Source organism: Toxorhynchites rutilus, chromosome 2 (genome assembly GCF_029784135.1).
Source record: "Toxorhynchites rutilus septentrionalis strain SRP chromosome 2, ASM2978413v1, whole genome shotgun sequence".
NCBI lineage: Eukaryota > Metazoa > Arthropoda > Insecta > Diptera > Culicidae > Toxorhynchites > Toxorhynchites rutilus.
The window spans coordinates 288,578,395-288,591,181 of record NC_073745.1 but is presented as its reverse complement, the minus strand read 5'-3'; the positions used below and the strand labels follow the sequence as shown (position 1 = coordinate 288,591,181).

The window sequence follows — 12,787 nt, the reverse complement described above, 5'->3', positions numbered from 1 at the left end:
TAGTCCAAAACTTTGTAAACTATAAATAAGAAATACATTCACTAATCAAACTATATCCAAATTTTCTACAGAGGTAATATTTTTTCAGAAAAGACTATAGGATTTGATTTGATATGATATGTCGATCATCTGAAACGGTTCAGTTGTTCATTTTTGGAAAAAAAAAAAAAAGGGAAAAACAATGATTTTTTAGACCACCCTAAAATAGAAATGGGCACCCTCATGAAAAAAATAAAAAATACGGGTCTAATATTTTACGTAAAATACCAGTTTTCACAAAAACCTGAGAACCACTATATCGGTTCGGCATGGAATGGCTGCATAGGGGGTCACTATACCAGATTCGATGCCATGGACACAACCTCCTCTATAGGTAAATATAGGTACCAAAGTAGAAAGCTTAAAAGCATATCGAACTAATTTATTAGAAATATCAATCAAATAATACTTGTGCATGAAGTTTAGATCTGTTTTCTGCATCATATGCCTTAAGTGTCCGAAATATGATTCAGAACGGTAGATTTGTATGTTTTCAAATGATTTAAAAAAGCATATCGAACTAATTTATTAGAAATATCAATCAAATAATACTTGTGCATGAAGTTTAGATCTGTTTTCTGCATCATATGCCTTAAGTGTCCGAAATATGATTCAGAACGGTAGATTTGTATGTTTTCAAATGATTTCAAATGACCCATGAAAGGACCAACCAACAACCTTATTCCAAGCAAAAACTTTTCCAATTGCGTGCCCGCAATAACCCGGTGGTCAAAGTTAATAAGAAATATATTGCGAAGAGATTTCCTTCCCTGTTTTTTTTTTCTTTTTTCCCCTTCGAACTTGGTGATTTCCCGATGCAGCGCAACTTCTTCTGCTCATAACATCATACTTTCGCATGGGTTGCTTTTGGCGCAAGACTTGTTTGTCAGACCAGCATCGCACTTATCGGGACGCCACGAGTCGTTTTAATGCAGCCAAATTCGAACTAATTATCTAACCTATCTAATTAGTGGAGGATTTTATTAGATTATGGAATATTTACTCTTCCCCGAAATCATCGGTGCACATCTGAACGCGCCAGAGAGCCAACCCCATTCCATTAGGGCGCCCGGCTGAAATCGTGGAACTTTCCCCATTGTCGATTACTTTCGGTCTTCCTCCGGCCGGGGTCCGTGGTTTTTCCGATTCTCCCTCGTTCAGCGTTTTCCGTTCATGGCGTCGGGTGTATCTCATATACGAATACCCGGCGCAGAACTAACACGTACCAATTGGATAATGAGCGGTGGAATAACCGCCGTTCTCGGAAGGAAACTGCTGACTTTCGTGGCCCTTCTTCTGATGGGGGGGATAATTACGATCAATTATTGAAACAAGATTGAGGAGGCGTTGGCTCGGAAAAAATGGTGCTCCGGATTCGGAAATGCCGTTTCGATGTACAACACACGCAGTGAGGATGAGACAAACTAGGTCAGATGGAATGGTCGTAAATTGGGGGGAGGGTGGATGAGTCCAAGACGAATATCAATATGCTCATAATGTGTGGCACATTGTATCGTATTAATGGATAGGCTGGAAGATAGATATCCAGATCAGCTGAATGAGATTGGAGGCAAATACATTATATGTAAGTTATGTTCACGCCAGCACATTATGTGGAATCAAACGAATGTGTTCCCGGAAAACTCCGATAAAATTTTCTCGGAATGGTTCTAAATATCTCCGCACACATTCGGCACTTCATGCGAGCAACGATACCATACAATTACTTACCAGCATCATTTGTATACATTGTTCCAACCGACACGCTCAACATCCTGGGCAAAACTTGCAGTGTAGTGAACCATCCCGAAGTTGCCGTTGAATGCCTGAACGAGGCTTCCCAAAAGCGAATAAAAAGCCAGGCAAAAGTTAAACCAGAGCTCAAAAACTCCGTGTCGGGTACGAGAGTGAAAATCGAAAGTATTTCTCTTGCCATTCCTGGCCCTGGCCCAGGATCCCTGCGGAAAGCGGGACGTTTGGAGGATTCGCCTTTTTTTTTGCTGCTGTTGTTCCTGTGTGGATGGGCAGATAATACGGGGTTGGTTGGCACATGTGTACGATGTTTGCTGGAATTTCACCGTCGTTTCTAGACGACGTGTTTATGCATGTTGTCGTGCTTGTGGTTTGTCTGGCAAGCAATCCTGACGTATCAGTTTGTGTGTGTGAGTGTGTGAATGTGTGTATGCCAGAATGAATGTTTCCATTTATTTCAGTATATGTGTGATTGTATGTGGGCGGAACACGCGCCTCTTCCCATGTGATGAGGAGGGTAGTAAAAACTGCAACCGGGAAAAGTGAAAACTCATCCTTCGCATTCTTTTGGTGGCGGGCCGTTAAAAAACAAAGCTGCATACGACTCCGTGCTCTCGACATGAACGAGGAAAGGCAAAATTTTCCGCCTCTTTGTTTCTCGATTGGTGAGAGTTTTTAAAATGTATAGCACTTTGGCGTGGTTAGATGTTTACCCGATGTTTGGAATATGCTTTACAATAAATTGTCTGTGCTTACTGGAAGGATCGTGCGGGTTACACCGTCGAAATAACTGTGGGATGTTGGCTTTTTTAGTTTCGGACTGGAGATTCTTTCTGTGGCTATCCCCACTCGTAAGGTTTGTCGATGACTAGATTTATATGGAAATCATTATTTATTCATTTATGTATTCTTCATCAATCAAGGATCAAAATTTTATCCATCGATAGTTCCAGCAGTAAGTCGATTGTGAATAAAACTTAGGCATTTGGTAAGCAACGCGCTTTGACATATCAGTGATTTTATTTAGGCTTTATACACTTTTATTTGTGTGAAAGTGTTGGATTTTGTGCCAAATAATCCTCATTTGTGAAAAGAGTTGATTTTCTTCTTCCGTCCGAAGAAAATGGCAGTTATTTCGATTTGTTGAAGAAGGCCAAAAACATTCGAGGATCGACTCTATCCGTACCAAACACCAGAAAAGCTTGCTCCAACTTTAAGGTTGCTTAATGTTGCTCAATTCCGAAGATTCTTTTTATGATGATTGTAATTCACAATCATATGGGAGAACCGAGAAAATTTCTCATCAAAACGACTGCCCAAAGCGGGACGGGAGCTGCAGCATGTTATTTTCCACCAAAGCATAATTCCAAAAATTCCGATCCAAGCAAAGGTGAAAACAATACAGTCGGAACCGAATAGGTTAAATCACTCGCACGTGATTTCGGGGGTGGGTCCTCACTCCTCACTTAACAGAACGAGATTTATTTACTGCTTTTATTTCTCCGTTTTCAGGGGTTTATGTTTTTATAACTCTTCTCGACGATCGCATTCTCCGAAGTGTGAAAGCCAAACGCTTTGGCCCGGCAATCCTATAAATATAGCGAATCCATCGGAACTGGATTGATTGCTGCCGGGCCAGGCTGCGGAGGAGTGAAAGCGCCGTACAATAATAAAAAGCGGAGAGTTTTTCCGACCGGGCTGACGGGCAGCCGAAAGGATTAAATAAAGAGAGGGAAAATTATCTGAACCGTGAGTGTGTACTTCTCTGAACCGATTGATCGATGTTTTTCAAAAGCTCCGGTATGCATTCGGGATATACATATGGGAAGGAATATGAGAAAAGCGGCGATAAAGGCTCATCCATCAATTTAACAGTGAGCCACACATTGGTAGAGGCAAGGTGTGGCAGACTATCGATAGTCGAATGAACTTGAAAAATGGTTTTCGTGCTCTTAGTTAAAGCCATCATCAGTGGAAGCCTACATCGCCGGAGCTCATAAATTTTGTGGTAAATCAAACAAGTCTACAAGGCCTCATAAGAAGAATATTTTTTCTTTACTGTTGGAATCATATGGATTGGAATAACGATTTATTTCAGGTGATCAGGTGTATCATATAGAAAAAAAAGATCAAATCGATATTCAGCAATGAATATGTGTTCTATGTGAAGGAAACATTTTTTTCCAAGTGTTTGACAAAATCATGAACTGAAATTGTGTTTCGAAGTGATTTAAAATTTATCGATTTCCCTCATCTATCTCTATATATATAAAAATGTTCTGTTCGTTTGTGTGTGCGTTAAAAACTCGAAAAGTAAGGAACCGATTGAGCTCAAAGTTGGACGCAATATACAATCCACTTCAAGAAGTGTTGTTACGGCATAAAACATTGGAAAATTGGAAGAAAAATGATTTTATATATGACCAGAGTGCGTTTCTGAAATTGAGCTTCTAATGAAAATCGACTATTCAGCAATGAATATGTGTTCTATCTTGTGTGCGCGTTAAAAACTCGAAAAGTACGGATCCGATTGAGCTCAAACTATGATACAATATACAAAACAACCAAACATATCTAGGATTGTTGTTACAACATAAAAAAATGAAAAATTCAACTCAACCATGCCACCACAATGTGCCACAGCAAAGTGTGGCAGGGTACAGCTAGTAATTTATAAAAAAATTCGAGCTGCCACCACGATGTTTGATCAAATATTTTGATCTCAAAATGGCAAAATGGCAAAATATCGTTGCTGAGCGGATTAAGAAACTTATTTTTGTTCTGATAACATTCAGAAAAAAAAATCACTCGACAGTTGCCGAGGAATGAGGTTTAGTGAGAACGTTACAAACATGGCATCGTAGCGCCGAAAATGCGAGCGAACCGTTAATTCTTTTTAGGCATTTTAGGGATTTTCTCATACGCATAACTAGCACACAAAACCAGTGAATGACATGTACATTTGACGACTACTAGATCTGGACCTATTTTTATCAGGCGCATTATGGAATTCGAAACTCCCATTAACACGGTCGCACCGTTCGATGCGAATCCTTTCAGACGATCCTTGTAAAAAATTCCATCCTAATGAAACTGATCAATTATTGCTTTGTAAATACTTTTATTATTAGCCTTTCAGCAGCCGAAAGTCGACATGTACCTTAATGTTACTTTGTTCAAATGCAATAAATTCACATGCGGAGAAAATCTCCACCGATCTGTACTTTTTGACGAAAATCTGTACTCTGTACCGTATAGATTTTGTACCAATAATAGCGAAAAAAAACTGTACCTTTCCAGCTAAATCTGTATGTGTGGCAACACTTGCCATATTAAAATCGGTGTTTTTGTTCTCAAACAATCTGTTTATCTTCGTTTTTTTTTCTCAGAAAATCAGGGTGGAACCATAGAATCCATGGCGAAAATCGTACTGTTCAATTTTTTGCATGCCATTCTCAGTAGCTTCGTGATAAAAATTTGAAACAAAATACTGAAAGTGCATTACTATGCTGTATAGAGAAATATTATCATTCTTTTAAGTACTAAAAATCTTGAAATATTGTTTTTTTTAGAATTTAGAAATTCGACATTATTCTTATTGGTATTTAAATGTCTTCCTGTGTCTTTTATGGATATTTGTGATTTTATTTCAGAACTTTAACAGTGTTATCGGTACAGAAAACTGTATTTCTAAATTTGGAATTTTTGGTAGAATTGTGAGATCCATGCCGTATCGACACATGTTCGGATGTTTTTTTTTATGTTTGTGATTGTTTCCACAAAATTTCTAGAAATGCACGGTGCGATTTTTTTTTATTTTCCTAAAATCTATAATTGTATTGTATTCATGTGTTCGTAAAAAGTACCCCCAAACATCACCAGCGCTATGGAAAATATTGTACAGGGTGCCAATTTAGAAAATCAGGTACTTTTTCTGAATCCCTTTATGTTTCACTATAAAGTTATAGTGAAAAACGTAGTTTTTGTTCAAGCCATTCTCATTAGGCATGGTAATGAAAATTTGAAAAAAAAACTCAAAGTGCGTCTACTATGGTGTACCGGGGTAAATTATTAAAAAAATGTATCGAAAATTCAGCATAATATTTTTTTTTGCTTTTCGAAATTTTGGATTTTTTTGAATGTTTAGATTCACTGAAACATAATTTTCCTTTTAATTTTTTTCACCATAGATCTTAAGACAACACTATAGGGGTTCATAAAAATAGTTTGGAGACACTTTTTACTTCCTTACTCAGCCATGCTTTTTCTAAGTTCAATTTTGAAGGATAATCTTAGCGGCGATGTTTGGCTTATATTATTTATCTTGTTGCTGTTTTTTTGAAATTTCTCACGAGATTATGATTCAATTATTAGAATTACCTCCATGCTACATACTATTGTTGTCAGCACTCAAAAAATGTGGGAGAGAACTGAAATCAAAGTGTAAAGCATAGGTATCCGTCGGGTGACGCAAAGCAAGCCTACAATAGAATTTTTCGACGAAGTAGGATATTCAACGAATTGCATTAACACTCCAAAACCCAAAATTTGACGTAGGACTACGTCTTTCATTTCTATACCAGGGTGTAAAATCAAAGTTTCGAAAACGAAAGCGTTACGCCGGAGACCGAGATTTTGAGCGTTAATAGCTCCTAAACAACTGAACGAAATGGTATGATAAACACTTCATTCGAAAGATAAAATGTCTACGCGTTCTATACTTGTTACTTTTTGATCCAAAAACTTGTTTCAATAGCCTTAAAATTGCTTTCAAAACAGGCTATTGAAATCACCAATCGGTATATAAGCGAGCGCCGCTCGGAAATCCACTCAGTTCTAATTGAACAGCGATTGGAGCATGTTGTCGCTGTTGTGGTGAAGCTCTTCGTTTATCATAAAAGCGCGGATGAACGGTGTCACCAAGAGCCTGTTTGTGCACCTTAGGCCAGAAGGGAATCCATCAGGAGAGTGATGCCACAAACGGTTCCCCGGGAAGATCTCGAAGCAGCCGCTACACACACATATACACGCGCGGAATTCTTTCCATTTGGATGCCATTCAGCATCGAGAAAGATTCGGAAAATAATCTGCCAGTTCCTCTGGGAATTTAAAAATACATTCATGTGAAAGAGTTTATTTTAATGTTTTCTATCCTTAAAATATCCATGTAATACATTTGGTTTTGTGATTTGTCAATCAAGTGCAGTTAGCAGGAAAGCTTCTGAAGATTATTCTTCAGAACAAGGTTTTTCGTATCCTATAATGGATGCATAAAACCTTGTGCCTCCAACGTGTAACGCTCTCGTTTTCGAAGTCCCCCAAATATTCATTTATTCATTCATTCAGAATGGATTTAGATTCAACTTCAAACAAATGATCTCTAAATCAACGATAGTCCTACGTCACCCTTGCGGTTATACCATAGATATAACCCACTTCCTGTTTTTTATTTGCGTGAAAAAAACTTTAGTAGATCATATTTTTGATGGAAAAATCAAAAAACATAACGGCTATTTCTTAATGTCACGGATTTTTTATTTCTACCACAAAACCATTAATCCGCTTTAAGGCAGGGCTGGGTATCTGGTCGAAAAAAAACATTTTTATTTTGAACTTCTCGTAGTAATTCCTTATGATGGAAAGCATAAAAACAATTCTGGTTTGACTGCAGGGGTAAATTGATGTCGCATTTTAGCGTTGCGTTTCCGATGTGCATCTCGGGTTTTTGCAAATCCTCTTTCCGGAGTATCTGAAAATGACCTATTCTATCATGCCTGACATCAGAGGGTGGAACATACGCTCGCTTCGAAGTGAATGGTTTCTTTGTGGTGATCATACGTGGGCGACCGAGAGTTTTGCGAAACATCTGGGCTTGAAGGATTCTACAAGTAGGCCTGATGTGCTGTGCCGATATCCTCATTCCCACATTAGACCATATGTTTCCCTATAAAACACCGATTCATCCATTCTCCCATTTCCATGTCATAAACCACCCAATGTGACATACTTTCCTTCCCCGAATCCATACACATTATTTGTAACGTGAGAAGTCCCGAGCGCCTCTAGCGCAAAGCGACATGACTCACTAAGCTCTATATGTTAACCATTAACGACCTTGCTATGGTTCGGTTTCTACTTTCCATGCAAACTAGTAACACACATCTGCGCACCAAGTGCCAGCAAATGAACCCAAAGGCACAGCGCACAGCGAGAGTACATTTGTCTCTTTCTCGCTCGACCTTATGTTAATTATGTAGAAATCTAGCCGTAAGGAACTTTCGTGTAAGGAAAACTAGAAATAAAGATTCATTCCTGTTCTAACCATACGACTATATTGTTCTTGTCTTAATGATACCATAATTTGACTGCTTTTTAGTGGTATCATTTTTGACGTAGGACTACGTCTAACCGGAAGATATAGGGGGTGAAATGGAAATCTAGGCACTGAACAAGTAGGAAAAAATGCAAGATTTGGAACGCTTATAACTCGAGCATATCTCAATAGATCGCAATGGTTTTTGCATCAATTGATAGGAAATATATCTACGCATCTATCATAATCAGTGTTTGCCAAATGATCCACTCATTGAAAAAATCGCTTTCGTTCGTTCAAATATGATCTTTCAGGAAACATTTCCCCCAGCGGTATTCTATTGTTGTTATGTGCTGCAAATCACGACACAAAAGAGAACGAGACAACTCTGCATCGGCTCGCACTTCATTGCACACCAGCATGCAAGCAAAGCTATCATATACGCTTTCAGTGCAGAAAGCTTATTTTCTTCTTTGCTTCTAACATATGCATACCGACCTCTCCATGCATCATGAAACAGCAGGATCATACGGACAACGCAAAGCGAAAGATTCATATTCAGCTAATGTAGCAGATCCTGATTTTTAAGTCTCAGAGAGTGCAAACTATATGATTATTTAGCTCGATAGAGGCTAAGGGAAGGGTAGTCAGATTATATTTTCCATTTTTAACGCCGCTATCCCTTGAAATGTGTATATTCATATAGACCGCATAGTTTTACTAGCAACACCGCTCCAGTGAGAAGCAAAAACTCTCGCGTTTTATCTCTTTTCCCATTCGCTGCTCTCCGCAAATGGTGACGTAATGATGACGTAATTTTTCTTGTATCATTTATTGCTTTACACTTGTCTGTGCAGTGGGTTTCGCTATAGTAAAATGAGAATATATGCGGTTCAAACTTGTATGCAGGCTTCGAAAATAGTGTGCCATGTTTGATACAACTCGAATATGCAAACAACAGTCTTCGTTCCTCTCTTAGTTTAATCACTAAATGTTACAAAAGTGATTGCTGACATTCATACAAGTATCTGAATGATCCTCTCATATTTGGTTATATGTTCGTGAGAGTTTATTTGCATGACACATTGTGTATCATTTGATTTTGATCGAAATCCAAACACTGATCATAATGAATAACATTTCATTTTTCATGAGATAAATAATTGAATAATTGTGAAATATCAAGCATTGTCAAAATGCCCTATGTGCCCATTTTTGATTGGTCCATTTTGTGCTCCTCAAATCGTACCGACTAAAACGGGCAACCAGAGCAGCAGCGAAATAGAATGAAGCACGATTGGAAAGGAAAAAGAAAAAAAATGAACGAAACATTGGTCGCAGTCTCACACATACGTAATTCTCGAGCCAGCCAGTCAGCTTAAAAATCCCCGCTCCGCTGCCGTAACGATCACACAGATTCTTTGTGTGGACACCGACTGGACAACATCGTTGCTGGACGGGCTGGACGGCGAGGGATCAAGTGCCTTTCTCAAGGCAAGAGGGCGGAGGTGGTAGCGCTGGAGTAGAATAGAGTAGAGTTTTCAAAGGGCCTTTCTCAAGGCTAGAGACGAATGAACTGCAAAAGTTTAAAATCTCTATAATACAATACCTTCCTTCCTTCCGTAACGATCATTCTCATTCAAACCGTACATCACATCGGTTCGCATCACAACACATCAACAAACCAACCCAAGCAGCCATGTCTGGACATGGTAAAGGAGGAAAAGTGAAGGGAAAGGCAAAATCCCGCTCGAACCGTGTTGATCTGGAGTTCCCCGCAAAGGTAGCTAGGCCGAGCGCGTTAGTACCAGTGCACCAGTCCACCTAGCCGGCGTTATATAGTTTCGGCCGCCGAAGTGATCGAGTTAGCTGGCAAAGCTGCTCGCGACGATAAGAAAACCCGCATTCGGAACAGAACACATTCGGTTCGGTGGACATCAAGACAACAGGCAGTTGCAACGAGTGGCGAGTGGCAAACGCAATCGCAAAACGGCATCAGGTAGCAGAAGAAAAAAGTTTGTTCTTTATACAAACTGCTTTGATGGCAAATCCAGAACAAGGCGGGATCGAGGGCGTTCGAAATGTTTTTTTTTCAAAACCACGACTACTAAGTTTTCTAAATTGGAACCATTCCATAAAACAAGGCGCTTCTCAGGGCCATTAAACCTTCCTAAAAAGAGTTTAGGAAATACAGTTCAATGCTTTCTAAAACATTATCCAAAATAATAATAAAACACAAATTGATTTTTTCATAATTTGTTTGCCAGGATCTGATGAGTATGTGAATTTGGCAGTTGTTCTGAGCTTATTGATAGTTGGGGACTTTCCTGATTGTTCAATTTTCACCAATTCTTAAATTGTTTCCCGATTGAAAGTACAGTAATTTACAATTAGTTTGACATTTAGCTAATGTCTTACATGTCCGTCCATGTAATGCGACATATTTAGTTGGACATTTTTGTAAACATAGAGTTCGGGGTCCAAATTATGACCCCACATTGAAAGTCGACACTATACCACTGTCATCGCAAATGTTCAATTACAGGTTTAAATCGCCTCCAATGCGACACTGAGTGGTGCTTCGGCACGTCGCATTGAATGTAATTTACTGTACAACATGTCACAAAGCTGGATGGGAAGAAATTTACCAACTGTGAAAGCTGTGGCGAGTGGCAAACGCAATAGCTAAACAGGAAGGTTTAACCGAACAAGATGGGAATATCGAGTGATAACAAAAACACAACACCAAAGGTTCTTTTCAGAACCATCAATATATTCATAAAGAGTAAACAGTAAACTAATCCATTTTTCAGGTAGATAGGTAGGTATTCACGTAGGAGAATAAAATAAAACAATATATTTAAAATATATATTTAGCAAAAGCTGTCCCCTTTGTATAGTCCTACGTCACTCCGGTTATGTCCCCGACATTACCCACCCATCTTTTTTTTTGTTCTTCAATTTCCTGATCAGCTGGTCAAAACACCTGTATCCGATGTTAATTTTCAGTAGATTACACCTCATCATGAGTCTGATTTTTTTCGCTCAACTACTCAACACCGCCTTAAGGCGGGTTATGGTTGTTACAGAAAAACTGTAATTTTTTGTTACCATAACAACAAAACTTGATGTCGAACGTGAAATACGAATTAAAATAAACTTACTGATCAACGAAATGTTCAAAAAGTGTGTTTGTTTTCCGTTTGGAGTGCGCGACCTAAATCGAATTATTATTTTTCCTCTTTTATCTCGAAATTCCGACTTTCGACATAAAATACTCCTAGTAGAAACCAGCCAACATTAACCCTCTACCGCCCTAGTTTTTTTATTTATCTAAAAAACCTACTCCACTTTTATCTCGAATTTCCGAGTTTCAACGTAAAATACTCCTAGCAGAAAGCTGCCAGCATAAAAACAATATGTATGTATGATAGATGAAAATATTCTAAAGACGTTCTAGTGGGGGTGAACATTAAAAATAATGTCTGAATAATTTGAAAAGAGAATCCGCGAAGCCCGTCTAAAGGCGGGCTTGGGTCTATTTTCATATTCCCGCCAAGGATAAACATCAGTTATATTCTATACATTACAACACTTACAAGACCTTTCCTTGTCTTTACAGCTGGCATGATCCCAGACTCGTAATATTTATTTACCAAAAACCATCCAAGTTATGGGATTGAAGGTAACGGCGAGTTTGTCGCTAAGATTGGAATCTTTCTTCAACACATCATCGACCGTAAAAAACTTAAGGTGAACATTCATAATTTATTGCATATTTAATATCATTAACATATGTATTTCTTTTCTTCATAGGGACACGAGAGAACAAAATACGGATGAAACGTGCTAATTCTGCCGTCACTCTGCTAATCAGCTAATTCAAATCAGAGCGATGCAGCAGGAAGAGGAACGGGAACTTGCTTTGGAAATGCTCATCAAATTGAGGTGGTTGAGGCTGCGATTAAAATTTGCCTCTTGTACGCAGTTTATAGAATGATTCCAACGAGAATTATTGATGTTGTTTATAGAATAAGTTATTAGTATAATGTATTCTAAGTATGTAGAATTAAACGCAATCAAATACAATTTTTTAAATTAAAAATAATCATTAAAAAATATTGTCATTATCCCTGATGATTACTTCTCACAAATATGAAGCAAAATTTTCACTGTTATTGCACCAATGTTGGACCAACAATTTGTAGTTTGTTTGACATATGTGCCTACCATTCTTTTTTTGTAACATGTACCAATGATTAGTAGGGTAGAAAATGACTAGAGAATTGGTAACATGTACCAAAAAATTCGTCATATTTACTAAATTTTCCTCTCAGTGTAGCATCGTTGTACTAAACACTAACAGTTGTTCTAAACAGCTTGTGCAAATGTCATTGTGTTGTTTTTGAAAACATTCAACTGATCCGTGGACACAACAAGAACAAGATTTTCATACGAATTGAATTCGTTGAAAATGGAGTTTGAAAGAAATCTAATTGAACTGACGAAAGCAAACGAGTGCCTCAGATCGAAGGAACATCGACTGTATAATAGACAATGCCCTGAAACAAGGAGGTAAGTTGCAGTTAAACATTTTTTAAACAAAAACAAAATCTCATTTTATTTATTTTTATGCTTTTATTTTGCAGTGGAAATGATGAAAGGATGGTGGAAGAGGCCTTG

General features: G+C 38.2%; 1 long non-coding RNA gene across 1 annotated transcript; it reads left to right on the top strand.

Annotated features, from left to right (window-relative positions):
- The first annotated feature begins 712 nt into the window (after nucleotides 1–712).
- On the top strand, nucleotides 713–12,297 carry LOC129769675 (uncharacterized). Its single transcript, XR_008741939.1, has 3 exons — nucleotides 713–2,647; nucleotides 11,727–11,857; nucleotides 11,921–12,297. It is a non-coding gene; the product is annotated as an uncharacterized LOC129769675 (long non-coding RNA).
- Nucleotides 12,298–12,787: the final 490 nt, after the last annotated feature.